Here is a 16,518-nt window from a genome sequence, read left to right as displayed (position 1 = left end):
TTCTAAGTTATTATAGTTGTGAAGGAAGACGCAGACCCCCCCCAAAAAACAGGAAAAATATAGCAAAAATAATATGCTTTGATCTGTATCCATAATCCATCAGTTCCTTCTCTGAATGTGGATAACATTTTCCCTCATGAGTCCTTTGTAACTGTCTTGGGTCATTGCATTGCTTAGAAGAGAGAGTTATGTCATTCATAGTTGATCATCACTCAAAGTTGCTGTTACTGTATACAGTGCTTCCCTGCTTCCACTCATTTCACTTTGTGTCATTTCATACAAGTTTTCCGAGGTTTTTATGAAAATTGTCTGCTCATTTTTTCTTACTGCATAAGAGTCTTTCATTACATTCACATACCATAACTCATTCAGTCATTCCCAATTGATGGCATTTCCTCAATTTCTAATTTTTTTTTGCTACCACAAAAAGAGTTGCTTCATGTATTTTTATGCACATAGGTCCTTTTCCCTTGTTAAATGATCTCTGGGTTACAAACCCAGTAGTGGTATTGCTAGATCAAAAGATGTGCACAATTAGGTTGTCCTTTGGTCATAATACTCAGACTTCTCTGACATGGAAATGAACTCCACAAATGCACTGATATGAGCTACCAGCCTTGGTATTCACTTGATATTATAGTGAATTGTACACTCAGAATACATTATAAACACTTCTTTTCCTTTCACATGCTAACACTCACCACACTTGCTAGCTTCACACTACTGGTTGGCCACAGACAAAACAATTCTGCTTTTTTTTCTTCATATTTCCTAAATATCATGTTTCTTGCCCCCCCATACACATGCCATAACTTTCCAAGGAGGCAACACCCACTTTGCTTTCCAGATTCCTATGCTGAATCATCCTTCCTTTGTAAAAAGATACAAAATATACCTTTCTTTGTGCAAGACAAGGAAATCAATCACATTATATTATAGCAAATATGGCAAAGGAATAACTTCCAGGAGCCCAGGAACAAATAAATATATCCAAATTAGGTCAAATATCTTTCTAGTCACTTATTCCACATTCACCTCATACATTTATACATCTAAAACCATTCTGAGTTACTGAAAACTCCAAAGTACTCTTCTCTGTATCATACCACTCTTTATTGGTCACATAATTCATAAAGATTAAAAGTGGACCTACTCAGGGACAGCTAGGTAACACAGAGAGATAGATTACCTGCCCTGGAATCAGAAGGACCTGAATTCAAATCTGACCTCAGACATTTGATAAGTGACTAGCTGTATGACCTTGGGCAAGTCACTTAATTCCATTACCTTAAATTTTTTTTTAAAAGTGGGCTTATTCTATCTTTTGTCTTATGAGGTGCTTTACTAGAGTGACTCAAAAATGCTTGAGGATTGCAAAAGCAGCTGGCACTTCAGAAAAATAGACAAGTTTGAGTCTTATTTCCACTCTTTGCCCTAGTCATCTTTCAATATTAGAGAGTAATGAAATGCCCATAAGGAAGGAAAATAAGGAGAAACAAACTAATCAATATACTTAAATTGATTATATTTCCACTTGGCATGGAAGTATCAATAGATATTACCAAATTATAATATCCTAGGAATTGTTCCTTTGTCTTTTGTTCAAAAACAAATATCTGCATGAAATCATAAATTTCATGCCTATCAAATATGCAGATGATACAAAACTGGAAATAACTAAAATGCTAGATACCAAATTTGGCTCTCCAGAGATCTCAGCAGATTTGAAACAAATCTATTAAACCAAAATCCAATCATTTCGATAGTTTAAAATCCAAAACCCTAAGACTGGATTAACAACAAAAAAAAACAACTACCTTTAAAAAAGAAAGACAAGCCATTCCCCAATTGATAAATGATCAAAGGATATGCAAAGGCAATTTGCCAATGAAGAAATCAAAGTGATCCATAGTCATATGAAAAATTACTCTAAATCATTACAGATTAGAGAAATGCAAATTAAAACATCTCTGGGGTACTACCTCACACCTCTCAGAGTGGCCAATATGACCAGAAAGGACAATGATCAATGTTGGAAGGGATGTGGGAAATCTGGGGCACTAATACATTGTTGGTGGAGCTGTGAACTCATCCAACCTTTCTGGAGAGAAATTTGGAATTATGCCCAAAAGACAACACAAATATGCATACTCTTTGATCCAGCAATACCACTAATGGGTCTATATCCTGAAGAAATTATGAAAAAGGGTAAAAACATCACCTGTACAAAAATGTTCATAGCAGTTCTGTTTGTGGTGGCAAAGAAATGGAAACCAAGGGAATGTCCATCAATTGGGGAATGACTTAACAAACTGTGGTATATGTATGTGATGGAACACTACTGTTCTATTAGAAAACAAGAGGGATGGGAATTCAGGGAAACCTGGAAGGATTTGCACGAACTGATGCTGAGGGAGAAGAGCAGAACCAGGACAACACTGTATACCCTAACAGCAACATGAGAGTGATGATCAACCTTAATGGACTTGCTCATACCAACAGGGCACCAATCAGGCACAATTTGGGGCTGTCTGCAATGGAGAGTGCCATTTGTATCCAGAGAAAGGATTGTGAAGTTTGAACAAAGACCAAAGACTTTCTATGTACCTTTAATTTTAAAATTTTTTCTTATTATATAATTCTGCTATATCTCATACTATATGTTTCTTCCTTAAGGATATGATTTATCTCTCATCACATTCAACTTAGATCAATGCATACTATGGGAATGATATAAAGACTAACAAACTGTCTTCTGTAGGGGGTGGGGGAGGGAAGCAAGATGGGGGTTGGAATTGTAAAACTCAAAATAAATAAAACCTTTCTAAAATTAAAAAAATTTAAAAAATTAAAAACCAACTTCACGAAGACATGATCTTTTTGCTTTTTCACAACACAACATTCCCTTTCAACCATTTCCAGATCTAAAATCATTTTAGAATCATAAAGATTCCAAATGATTCTGTATCACTCCTCCATCATCATTATTGACTTTCATATAGTTTGTAAATATAAAGTAAAAACCAATATTGTGGGATAGAGAATGAGCCTGAGAATTAGAAAGCATGACTAAACAATGGAACTTGTGAAAATTTAATGACTTATTGGTATTAGACAGCAGTGTGACCTGGAAGCCATCAAAGTTATTTTGATCTTATTTGTATTAACGAAAGTAAAGCATTCAGAAAGAAGTAGGTAATAATCACATAGTACACTTTCCTGATATGCCCATACCTGAAATGATATGTATAGTTCTCAACATTACATTATAAGAAACATATTGACAGATTGTATAAAAGATGGTGACTAAAAAGATGAGGAAATTTAAAGCCATTCTATAAACAGATCAATTGAATGAATTAGAAATATTTAGTGGGGGAGGGGGATGAGGCATGGGGAGAAAAGTAGTGTAAACCATATGATATTTGTCTGTCTTTTTTTAAAAATTTCTATTTATATGTTTTGTTTTTCCAACTAGGTACTGATGAGTGTGAATAACAAATACTGCAAGGTCATCACAGGTATTTGGATTCACATTATTTAAAGTTAAAATAATGTAAAATATGGTCATTGGTTCCAGCCCAGTGGAATTCTGCAGTGTGAATTCAGACAATGTAATCACTCCTTGGGATTCATTATTCACACTAATTAGAAATGTACAATATACAAACATTTACTGATTGCCCCAACTCCCTTAGAGATCTGTAATGAAGTAAAACAATTGAATAAATTAAATAAAACTAATAATGCAGTGACCTCAGGCATGGAGGAAAGAGATTAAACTTGCTTTCCCTAACCCCAGAGGACAGAACCTTGAATACCGGATAGAAGCAGCAGAGATAAATTTTGACTCAATAAAAAGAAAATATTCTTAAAAATTTGAGTTATTCCAAAATGGAATGGAATGACTTTGGAGATGACAAGTAATTGAGGTCTTCATATGAATATTATATGGCCATTTATCAAGGATGAAATAAAGGGAAATTGCATTCAGGTATAGATTGAGTTAGATGCCTTTGAGATTGTTCCCATTTCTTAGATTCTGTGATTCAAAATATATCAAGGAATATCAAAACAGATCACAAATCAGAGAGACTTCAAAGACATGTTAGAGTCAACTTTTCTACTCATCATAGTGGAATAAAGTAGCATTATTTATAATAGCCAAAGTATTCATATTTTACTTTGCAATATCATTTCCAATTCTATTTTCATTTTAATGTTATTAACCATCAACAAATGAGAACATTTCCTCATTAACATAAAAGCTTAAAAGAATGTGATATATGTACCTGTAATACATTGTGCAGTTTTTAAAAAGTATATTTAATTTAATATAGTCAATACAAGGTTGACCTATTTGTATACCTTTCTAAGAATCTTCTTGTATTCATCTGAGTAGTTTGACCATGGTATTGATGATCTTCTGTTTCTTTTTTTGCATCACTTCCACTATCTACTAACTCATCCTCTCCCCAAACCCATGTCTTTCCTTGGAACATAATAACTATACATATATACACACATATGTGTGTATGTGTATATATATGCATATATATACAAGCAAATATATGATGCAAATTAGAACAATGGTTATATATGAAATATTATTTCAATCAATCAAAATAATGAAATCATTATGAAATAGTCTCAGTTGGGTAGAGAACTAGCTACTTCAGAGTTTAATGTGAAAAGTTTGCAGATGGAATAAAAGAGAGGAGACAAATTGGAAAGAGGTAAGTAGAAAAACTGTGAGGATAATTTTGATATGTTTGCATATAGAAAGAATAATTTAAATAAATATATATAAAATAATAATAATTAAATATAAAGTTTACATGTATAAAAATTGCCAGAAATTAAATTTTAGGGAAAATTTTAGAGAAAAACATGAACTGAAGAAGGAGAAAGATTTTATCTAAAGGAAGCTTCAACCTGAAGGGAGAAAAAAATATGAGAGATCAGGAAGGTCAGAGGAAGAAGAAGAGTGAAATTATTGATGATTCCCATTTAGAGAAACTGAAATATCCATTTCAATCTGAAATGATATGAGTAGTTTGTTCTCTTCTATGAGTATATGTTAAAGACTCAATAAAGAACTTCCCAAGACTTATCAAAATAAATAACTATTAATCATCTCTGGCAACTCACAAAGACAAAAATGATACAGGAAAGTGAGAATATTTGTCACAGAAAAATTGTGAAGCCTTGGGCAGGAAACTGAAAATCATGGGAGAATATATGTTTCCTTCATTTCTACTCATTGAAGGAAGGGATGCAGAAAAATAATAGTGATTTAGAAAGTGAATGAATGAGTAAAAAAGATGAGATCTGAGAATAGGATGTGTGCTTTTGAATGGAATGCTAGACTCTTGTACAGTTATGGAGTATATTACAAAGCTATTGTAATTGCACTTATCTGTTGTCTTATAAATTTAATCAATAGAGTTTTAAAATTTAAAAATAGTTGAAGGTTATGGAAATTCCTAAACTAGAAAATATGAAAGAAAAATTTATGATTGAGATACCAATTTATCTCATAAAAACAAAAATAAAAACAAAAATCCAAGAAATTGGTCATTAATCAAACCCAGGGTCTCAGATGCCCAACATTTAGGCAAAAATCAAAAGAAACCAGATGTATCATTACAAAGAGGCAAACCTTACTTTGAAGGTGATCACTGAGACTTGATGGAATGAAATTTATTCTTCTGAACTAGAATTTATTTCTTAATGGATATATCTTATTTGAAAGAAACAAAGAAGGGAAGATATATATAACTGTGAAAGGGTTTAGAATATAGCATTGCATATTAAGATGATTTACTTAAGTAAGGAAATACAGCAACCAAAATGTCCAAAGTGTGATGGGAAATATTTGGGTTAATAGAAGAAAAAATGGAAACATTTTAGTCATCAGAGTATATTACAAATTACATGAATAGAAAAAGGACACAACTGATGTGATTAAGAAAGAGATCACAAGCCTAACACAGAAATACACTATTTTAAGGATGTGGTGTGGTTCTCTCACTCTCTATCAAGAGAACAGCCAATAACTTCTTGACTTCCTTTGATAATAAATACATTCTTCATAAGTTGAAAGAACCAAAAAAGGGAAATTATATACAACATCAATTCTCCAAAATTTTGGAAATTATGGAGAAAGTTGGAATGGCAAGAACTTCCTAGATGTGATAGAGGAAGAGAGATAATCAGGCATTTTGGGGCTGCAAACAGAAAATTTTCAGTGAGGCAAAAAAAAAAACCCAAAATTTGAAGAGACTGGGTGAAGATACATAGGGAACTCTCCAACAAACTTAGATATAAGTTTGGAAGTTGGAAGTTGAAAATAAGTGTAGGTAACCTTGGAAGAAAATGAGTATGACACAATCCTCTAGAAATTGGATCAGGAGTGTGGAAATAGATTAGATTAGGAGGAAGAGGAACATCTGAGGTATAGTACTACTACTGTTTGGAAAGGAATTTTTACTTTTTCTTGAGTCTTCTCTGCCAAAGGGAATGACCTTTGCACTAAAATTAGAGAAAATAAAAAAATGGCTTATTAATTCCTAAGAAGAGAAAGATGGTAATTATAGACAAACTAACTGCTTTTGATGACATGTAAGTCACCTGGTCCAGATAAACTACCTGATGAGGTACTGAAAGAACCATGATTGCTCTACTGAGATAAATGAAAGTTCATGAAGAGTAATAGAGGTACTACCGACCTGGAAAAAGGCATATGTCATCCTGATTGTCAAAAAGAAGAGATTCACAAACTCCAGATCAATGGACTTGGTTAAGGGGCCATTAAAGAGATATTAGTGAATATCTCAAAAGAGAATCAAAAACAGATATTGTCAGAATCCTTTCCATTTTTTACAATTATATAATGCAAATTTAGGGAAGTTTTATAAATGTAGCAATGAAACACAAGAGGTTCCCACTTTCCCCTTCTCATTAAAAGGAGGTAGAGTCAATACCCTTTCAGATCAAGTTATGAGATCAACTCACAAATAAGACTTTCTCTTCTAGTCTCTCCTAGCTTTGTCCCTCCCTTCAACTGGAAATTAATTCCCAGAGCAGAACACAACAAATTAGCTCTTTCTTCTGAGAAAAATTATTATCAGTAGCCAATGATTTGGGGAGATTCAGATTTCTCCCTTTTTTTAATCCTCATTTCAAAACCTCAGTCTCTGTAGGTTAAGGCCACCCAGATGAGACAACCATTGTGGTCTATACTCAAGTTTGAGTGAGGATAACTTCTTTGCCAAGATTGGGGATAACTAAGAAGTAAATGGCATGATCAAATTTCATTAATAGTTAACAGTTAACCAATCAGAGTTGATTGTTATTCTCAGAAACACTCCTCTTTCAAAAAAGCATAAAAGTTATGAGCTTGATCTAAGACAAATGACCATTCTTTTCTTAAAATACTGGCATCATTAATAAAATAATTAAATTACCCCCAAATTATGTCTCAAACTTTTTTTAATTTGCACACTTCTAAAGCAGTGACTCAGAAAATGTGGTCCATTAATAATCAGGTTTTCAGGGGGTCCCTGAGGTCAAAACTATTTTCAAAATAATAATACTATATGAGATCATATTTGTAAAGCTCTTAGTTTTCAAATGTTTCTTTCCTTCCTGCTTTTTATTTGCCTTGTCAAGATGTTTTCCCTTTCCAACTACATATCTATATGAAGCAGTTTCTCTGTATACTTCAACCAAAACAACATATCAGATTGAATGTAGTAAAAGATATGAGAATCTGTCTTCTATTAAGCTAGTAGTAAAAAGAGTTCACAAAAATATGTAAAACAATTCTAACTCTTCTCATTAAATATTTTTTGGAAAATATAGTGTTTTTTTTTCATTTTTAAAGTATTATGTTTGCAAGTGATAGTCACTATTTCTATTTTAAATGAATATTTAAAATTTTTTATCAGTTTAGCATCTTATAAAATGACTATCATTAGATATAACCCATATAAGCAAAAGCTTTTTAGGATCATCAGTGATTTTTTAAGGGTGCAAAGGAGTCTTGGGAGGCAAAATATTTGGGAACCAGAAGAAATTTAAATAAGCCCTAAGTTCAAGTTTTTAGTTTCTTCTTGAGAGAGCAGCAAGATTATTCATAAAACTAGAGTGTAACTTGATTACCACTCTCCCAAACCCACCCCCACAGAAGTCTCTTAGCCTCTCCCACCACAATTGCAGGGTTCTAATGTAGAAAGTCTATGAAATATAAAACTCCTTAGGATAATCCCCATTTGCCCTCTGATTTCAAGTTACAACAGCTCTTCAGACAATGGGAACAAACTCATTTATAAAAAAAAGAATCAGCAGTGGGGAAAAGGAAAATAAGACAAAGGTTTTGGCCTTGGAGTCAGGAAGATATGACTTTGATTCCAACCTCAGGCACTTACCAGTTTGATTCTAGACAATTTAGCTTCTTTTACTTCATCTCTTAAATACAGGTAAATAACCATATCTACCTTTCACCACTTTCTGAACCTTAAAGTATTATATAAATGATAGTTATGTTGTTATTATTTTCAGCTCTATAAGCTTCAGAGAATGAGAGAAAAAGAAGACATGGCTCATCCAATCCAGCCACTTGTTTGAAGCAAAGGAGGAAGAGTAAACTACTGCTCAGGACTTTCTTCCAATCCTATCTGCCTGTTCTCTTCCCTATTGAACAATTCTGCTGGCTACTGTTTCTCTCCCAACTACAAGAACCCCTTTTTGTGCCAACTTCCTCCCAGTGTTGCTGTTCTGATTTTTTAAAAGTTTTTTTCTAGGGCATAAAACCCATCTTTAATTTAGTGTGACAACTTTCCATAATTAATCAAAGAGCAACTTTGGGCAAGAATAGAATGAAACATATAATCAAAAAGACATAACTGCTGATTTTTTTAAAACCAATACATTCACCAATTATGTTCAAAAAACAAAAATGAAAAATCCACAAGGGGTATTTTCTCAGTTTTGACTGGTGATAGCATCTTTTCTGTTCATGCAAATGCAGGAGTTGCATCATGTCAAGTGTCTATCATGCTAGACATGGAAATACAGCTTCAGATGATTTGTAGTCCCTGTATTGAAGACTCTAAAGTTTTGAAATCTCAAATTTTCATTGCTCCATCAATATCCTGGTACAACATTTGTGGCAGTCTTGCTAGTCCATATCATATATAGACAGTTGGGTGATCCTGTTTTGTTACAGCATGTCTGGAGCAGTATTGTGCATGTTGTAGAAGCAGAGATTATGTGCTGAATGCTGTGTCCTGGAATGTCTAATATGGAGATGAAGGTCAAGGAAAATAATAATTAAATAACATTGAGCATCAGTCATGATCAGCAGCAATCATACTATTCTCAGAGATGAATAACAGACTCAGGAATATAAGGAATTGTTCTCAGCTGTGGAAGCATCATGATTTTGGAAATTTCAGCAACTGATACAGTATTATCTTGGTTGATACAAGTGAGGTGGCTATCACTGGCAGAGAAACTAGCCCTATGGACCAATCACCACTTCTGGTATCACCAAATTCTGGCATCATTTGACCAAAAGGCATCTTGGTATTCCATGGAGAACTGATTAGCTTTTCATCAACTTCTTTAATGTAAGCAGAAAAAACTTTGCATTTGAAGTCAAAAAATTCATCAGCCAGAAAAATATTATTCTGTTGTCTAGTACAAACTAAGGACTTCAGAATGAACTGACTGTTTTATGCGTTTGCTCACCCATTAGTCATTTTTGGACTCAAAGTAGCACATGGAAATCAGTTGATTGATGCTACCTATAGCAAATTTATTCTTCAGGGGAGACCATTTCACAAAGGTATTTGCACAATTAATCCTCAAAATCATCAGGGTTGGTTTTCAGATGTCATCTTTCTAACTCCAGACATAGACATTACTCTGCACCCCAAGTTACAATTCAATCACTCTTGGGAGTCCAGTCAACAACTGTGATGAATCCTTAAGTACTGTCAGTTTATGGACTTTCACCCATTGATTCCCTTGTAAATTATTTCTTCTTGTAAATGTGGACTTCATGAGTATTAGGGCTAAGAGCAATCTGAGTATAATCTCTATTCCATGCATGGCAGGTGATTGACTCTAATAGAAATTGATGTGAGACCACTACTATTAATGCTTCCAGAAGAGAAAAGCTGTGGATGGGGAGAGTACAGATGACCTCTAGTGAGAAGGATTTGTTGACTCTGGTCAGTCTATGTGAATAAGCTCTGGTGGGAGATCTTCCAGTGCTGCTGGGTCCCAACCCAAACTCAATGACATTTACCCTATCTTCCCTTAGCTTAAGAAAAAAAGCAAACTACAATTCTCAAGGTGCCCAGCTGTCATTCAAAATATTTATTCTGGTGAGATTCCTCACCCTGACCATGCCTGTGGAGTATTTCAATAGATTTTTTAGCAAAGAATATAATGGAGTATCTCCTGTTCTATGCTAAAAGATGTGGAGGTATAGACTAAACAATAGTATGATCAAATGAATTCAGAGCTGATTGAATGGAGTGATTCAAAGAGTAGTTTTTCAGGTTTCTTCTCAATTTGGAGGGACCCAGTAGCTATTTGGCTCTGTGAGCATTAAATTAACCCTAATAAGATAAAATTTCATAGGAATAATTATGAAATCTTACACTTAAGTTTAAAAAAAATCAGTTTCACATGCACAAAAAAACCCATAGATAATAGCTTGGAAAAAACTGAGAATTTTAGTAGATTACATGCTCAATGTAAGTCATCTGAGTTGTAAAGGAATCCACAAAGTTAAGGAGATCTTGGGTTACATAATTTCTAGGAATGAGAAGGAAATGACTCCTTTGTACATTGCCCTAGTCAGACCATATCTGCAATATTGTATTCAATTCTGGGTACTGCAATTTAAAAGGGATACAGGATGATAGAGAGGTCTAGATTGAATGTTTTTTTGAAAATCTATTGAGCTAGCTGTGTGGTCTTGGGCAAGCCACTTAACCCCATTTGCCTTGCAAAAATCTAAAAAAAGAGAGAAAATCTATTGAAGCAACTAGGGAAGACTAACGGTGGAAAAAAGATTCAGGAGAAAATGTCAATGAGGCACAAGTTTTTGAGGGGTTATCATTTGGAAGATGGAATAAACTTATTCTGTTTGCCCCTATATAATAAGTTTCCCAAACTCAAATGACCCAGAAAGTCCATTTAGGTTTAACTTTAGGAAAAAAATATTCCAACAGCTCTTACCAAAAAAAAAAAAATATCACCTTAAGAAACAATAATCTTGATTCCTGGCCAAGATGGCAGAGACAAGACAGGCACTTGCTAAGGTCTCCTGGTTTCCCCTCAAAAATAACATGAAAGAAATCTCTTAACAGAAATTCAATCAACAAAACTCCCAAAAAAGAAGCTAGTAGAACACCTACCAACAAGGTCCATCTCAGGGGACTGTGGGTGAACTGGGACATGAGAACAGAGAGCTAGCACAGGGGCATCAACAGGGTGAAACCAGAGGACCTAATGTCCTGGAGGTTTTGGTGAGTGGTGGTCCAAAGACCAACTTTAGCCACACAACCTTTGGCCAGGAGAGTGGAGGTCTGGTGAGTCACAGCCATGCTGGAGGCACAGAGAATTGCAGAGCATGGTTGGACATTGACCAGCTGACCTAGGGGACCTGAGTGCTATATTTTAGCTAAGTCTTCTTCTTAAAACAAACAGTAACAAACTCCAGCCCATCAGGCTCAGGTGTGAGCAGCAGAGTTCCCTCAGATGAAAGGGATATTAATTACCTCTCCTAGGGTCCAACCTATTGTTTAAGGACATTTCAAATCCTGCTGCTGAGGGACTCCAACACTCCAGAGAAAGTGGAGTGCACACCCTACTGGTGGCCCACTTGAAGTTACTAAGCCAAGTGAATAAAGTCTATAGGGTTTTCAAAAGCAAACCTCCGAACCAGCCCCTCCCCCAACACAAGATCCTAGGAAAATGAAGAAAGGCCATTGGAAGGAGGTCCCATTGAGAATTACTCTGAAAGCGCAGATACTAACACAGAGAGATCTATAACTTCTGGAGAGAATATGAATTGGTCTCCAGCCTAGGAAGACTTCCTTGAAGAAATCAGAAAGGAGTTTAAACATCAGTTGGAAAAATTGGGAAAAGAAACTCAAGAGAAAATTAACACATTGCAAGAGAAAATTAACATCTCAGTCCAAGAAAACAAATCCTTAGAAAATACAATTGAACAAATCCAAGAGAATAATCCTCTCAGATCCTCAATTGAGCAAATGCAATAAGAAAATAATTCTCTCAAAACTACACTTGGGAAAATAGAAAACTTCAAAAATAGAATTGACCAATTGGAAAAGGAGTTGGAAAAGGTAAATGAAGAAAATTCTTCTCTAAAACAAAGAATGGAATATGTGGTAACTAATGACTTCATGAGACAACAAGATTCTGTTAAACAAAACCAAAAGATCAAAAGAAGAAGAAAATGTGAAATACCACATCAGCAAAAACACTGACCTTGAGAATTGATCAAGAGGAGAAAACTGAAGAATTACTGGTCTTCCTGAAAAAACTGAAGAGAAAAAAAGTCTGGATTTAATATTACATGATTTAGTGATGGAAAACTGTCCTGATATCATAGAACCAGAGGGCAAAATAGTCATTGAAAACATACATCAATCCCCTCCAGAAAGGGTTCCTAAAATGAAAACAACAAGGAATATTGCAGCCAAATTCCAGAATCATCAGATAAAAGAAAATCCCACAAGCTGCCAGAAAGAAACAATTTACATACCAAGGAGTCACAGTAAAAATTACACAGGATCTGGCTGCATCAACATTAAGGGATCAAAGGGCCTTGAATGAGATATCCCAAAGAGCAAGGGATCTTGTAATGCAGCCAAGAAAACACTATCCAATAAAGATGAACCTTCTCTTCCAGGGGAAAAGATGGACATTTAATGAAATGGAAGACTTCCAACTCTTCCTGATGAGAAGACCAGAGGTAAATAGAAAATTTGGACATCAAACAGGACTCAAGAGACACATGAAAAGGTAAAAAAAGACAGGGGGGGAGTTAAAGGGAAAAAAAACTGCTATCCAATAAGATGAAACTTGCCATATCCCCACCTGGGAGAAAGATTCTCATAAGACTTGAGAATTGTAACTCTATTACATAAAATATACTTAGCCAGAATGATGGTCACTCATGACTTTTCCATCAGACTGTTATCCAATAAGATGAAACTGGCTATATCCCTACTTGGGAGAAAGATTCTAAGAGAGTTATAACTCTTTTAGAGAGAATATATTTAGCCAGTCCATGAGATTGTTATCCAATAAGATGAAATTGGCTATATCCCTACTTGGGAGAACTAAATATGCAACTAAAAAATTAGAGAAAGAACAAATTAAAAAACCCCCAATTAAATACCAAATTAGAAATTCTTAAAATTAAAGGAGAAATTAAAAAAACAGAAGTAAGAAAACTATTAAACTGATAAATAAAACCAAGACTTGGTTTTATGAAAAAAACCCAATAAAATTGATAAAACTCTAGTCAATTTGATTAAAAAAATAAAGAAGAGAACCAAATTGCTAGTATCATAAATGAAAAAGGTGAACTCACCACCAATGAGGAGGAAATAAAAGTAGTAATTCAGAATTATTTTCCCCAAGTCTATTCCAATAAATTTGACAAGCTAAGTGAAATGGACAAATATTGACAAAAATGTAAATTGCCCAGATTAAAAACCTTAATAACCCCATATCAGAAAAAAAGAAATTCAACAAGTCATTATTGAACTCCCTAAGAAAAAATCTCCAGGGCCAGATGGATTTACAAGCAAATTCTATCAAATATTTAAGGAAAAATTGCTCCAACTTTATATAAACTCTTTGGAAAAATAGGTGGAGACATAATTCTGCCTAACTCTTTCTTTCTCCATCTTGCTAGTCACATAGAGAAATGTTGAGGATTTGTGAGGGTTTATTTTATATCCTGCAACTTTGCTAAAGTTGTTAATTATCTCTAGTAGTTTTTTTTAGACAATTTTTGGGGGATTCTGTAGGTATATCATCATGTGGTTTGCAAAGAGTGAGAGTTTTGTCTCTTCCTTCCCAATTCTAATTCCTTCAATTTCTTTTTCTTCTCTTATTGCTGAAGCTAATATTTCTAATTCAATATTGAATAGTAGTGGTGATAATGGGCATCTTTGTTTCACCCCTGATTTTATTGGGAAAGCCTCTAGCCTATCCCCATTATATATAATGATTGTTGATGGTTTCAGATAGATACTGCTTATTATTCTCAGGAACAATCTGTTAACTCCTATACTTTCTAATGTTTTATAGGAATGGATGATGTATTTTGTCAAAAGATTTTTCAGCATCTATTGATATAATCATATAATTTCTGATAGGTTTATTATTGCTATAATTAATCATAACAGTTTTCCGAATATTGAACCAACCCTGTGTTCCTGGGATCAGTCCTACTTGGTCATAATGTATTATCCTAGTGATAACTTGTTGTAATAGCTTTGCTAAGATTTTGACAAAATACATCATAGAAAGTTGCAGGATATAAAATAAACCTTCACAAATCCTCAACATTTCTCTACGTGACTAGCAAGATGCAGCAGAAAGAGCTAGAAAGAGAAATTCCATTCAAAGTAACCTCAGACAATATCAAATACCTGGGAGTCTATTTGCCAAGGCAGACTCAGAAACTTTTTGAAAACAATTACAAAAAACTTGTCACAAAAATAAAATCAGATTTAAATAGCTGGGCAAGCATCAACTGCTCATGGATAGGTTGAATTAATATAATAAAAATGACAATTCTACCAAAACTAAACTACTTGTTTAGTGCCCTACCAATCAAAATTCTAAAAAATTACTTTAATGAGTAAGAAAAAAATCATTAAATAAATTCATACAGAGAAATTAAAAAGTCAAGAATTTCCAGGGATTCAATGGAAAAAAATGCAAAAGAAGGTGACTTAGCCTTACCAGATATAAAATTATATTATAAAGCATCAGTCATCAAAACTGTCTGGTATTGGCTAAGGAATAGAGTTGTCGATCAGTGGAACAGACTAGGTGCAATAGCAGGAAATGATTATAGTAATCTCCTGTTTAAAAAAACCGAGTCCAGCTATTGGGATAAATACTCTATCTTTGATAAAAACTGTTGAGGAAAGGGGCAGCTAGGTGGCACAATGGATAGAGCACTGGCCCTGGAGTCAGGAGTACCTGAGTTCAAATCCAATCTCAGACACTTAATATTTACCTAGCTATGTGGCCTTGGGCAAGCCACTTAACCCCATTTGCCTTGCAAAAAAAACTGTTGAAAAAACTGGAAGTTTTAGTATGGAAGAAAATTGGATTAGGCCAACACCTCACACCCTATACCAAGATAAGATCACAATGGATACAGGATCTAGACAAAAAAAACAATATCATAAACAAACTAGAAAATCAAGGAATAGAGTACATGTCAGATCTATGGAAAGGGAAGCAGTTTGTGACCAAGGAAGAAATGGAGAATATCATTAAAAACAAACTAGACAATTTTGATTACATTTAATTTAAAAGATTTTGTATGGACAAGACCACTGTAACCAAGATCAAAAGAAATGTAGTAAACAGGGAAACAATTTTTACTTCTAGTATTACTGACAAAGAACTAATTTCTAAAATATATAGAGAACTGAGTCAAATTGACAAAAAAAAAGCAAGCCATTCTCCAATTGACAAATGGTCAAAGGATATGCAAAGGCAATTTACAGATGAGGAAATCAAAGGGATCCATAGTCATATGAAAAATTGATCTAAATCACTAAGTATTAGATAAATGCAAATTAAAGCTTCTCACTCCTCTCAGATTGGCCAATATGACCAGAAAGGACAATGATCAATGTTGGAAGGGATGTGGAAAATCTGGGACACTAATGCATTGTTAGTGGAGCTGTGAACTCATCCAACCTTTCTGGAGAGAAATTTGGAATTATGCTCAAAGGACAACAAAAATGTGCATACCCTTTGATCCAGCAATACCACTACTGTGTCTATACCCTGAAGAGACTATGAGAAAGGGTAAAAACATCAGTTGTACAAAAATATTCATAGCAACCCTGTTTGTGGTGCCAAAAATTGGCAATTAAGTGAATGTCCTTCAATTGGGGAATGGATTAACAAACTGTAGTATATGTATGTCATGGAACACTATTGTTTTATTAGAAACCAGGAGGGATAGGAATTCAGGGAAGTCTGGATGATTTGCATGAACTGATGCTGAGCGATATGAGCAGAACCAGAAGAACCTTGTACATGCTAACAACAACATGATGGTGTTGATCAACCTTGATGGACTTGCTCATTCCATCAGTGCAACAATCAGGCACAATTTTGGGCTATCTGTGATAGACAATACCATCTGTATCCAGAGAGAGAATTGTGGAGTTTGAACAAAGACCAAAGACCTTTCATTTAAAAAAA

At 34.3% G+C, this 16,518-nt stretch overlaps 1 pseudogene; it reads right to left on the bottom strand.

Moving 5' to 3' along the window:
- Positions 1 to 9,083: 9,083 nt before the first annotated feature.
- LOC141495138 (actin-related protein 2/3 complex subunit 1A pseudogene) lies at positions 9,084 to 11,627 on the bottom strand (annotated as a pseudogene).
- Positions 11,628 to 16,518: the final 4,891 nt, after the last annotated feature.

The sequence above is a fragment of the Macrotis lagotis genome, chromosome 8, assembly GCF_037893015.1.
Source record: "Macrotis lagotis isolate mMagLag1 chromosome 8, bilby.v1.9.chrom.fasta, whole genome shotgun sequence".
NCBI classification, from domain to species: domain Eukaryota; kingdom Metazoa; phylum Chordata; class Mammalia; order Peramelemorphia; family Peramelidae; genus Macrotis; species Macrotis lagotis.
The sequence above is the reverse complement of the archived record's forward strand: the minus strand, read 5'-3'. Positions and strand labels throughout refer to the sequence as shown.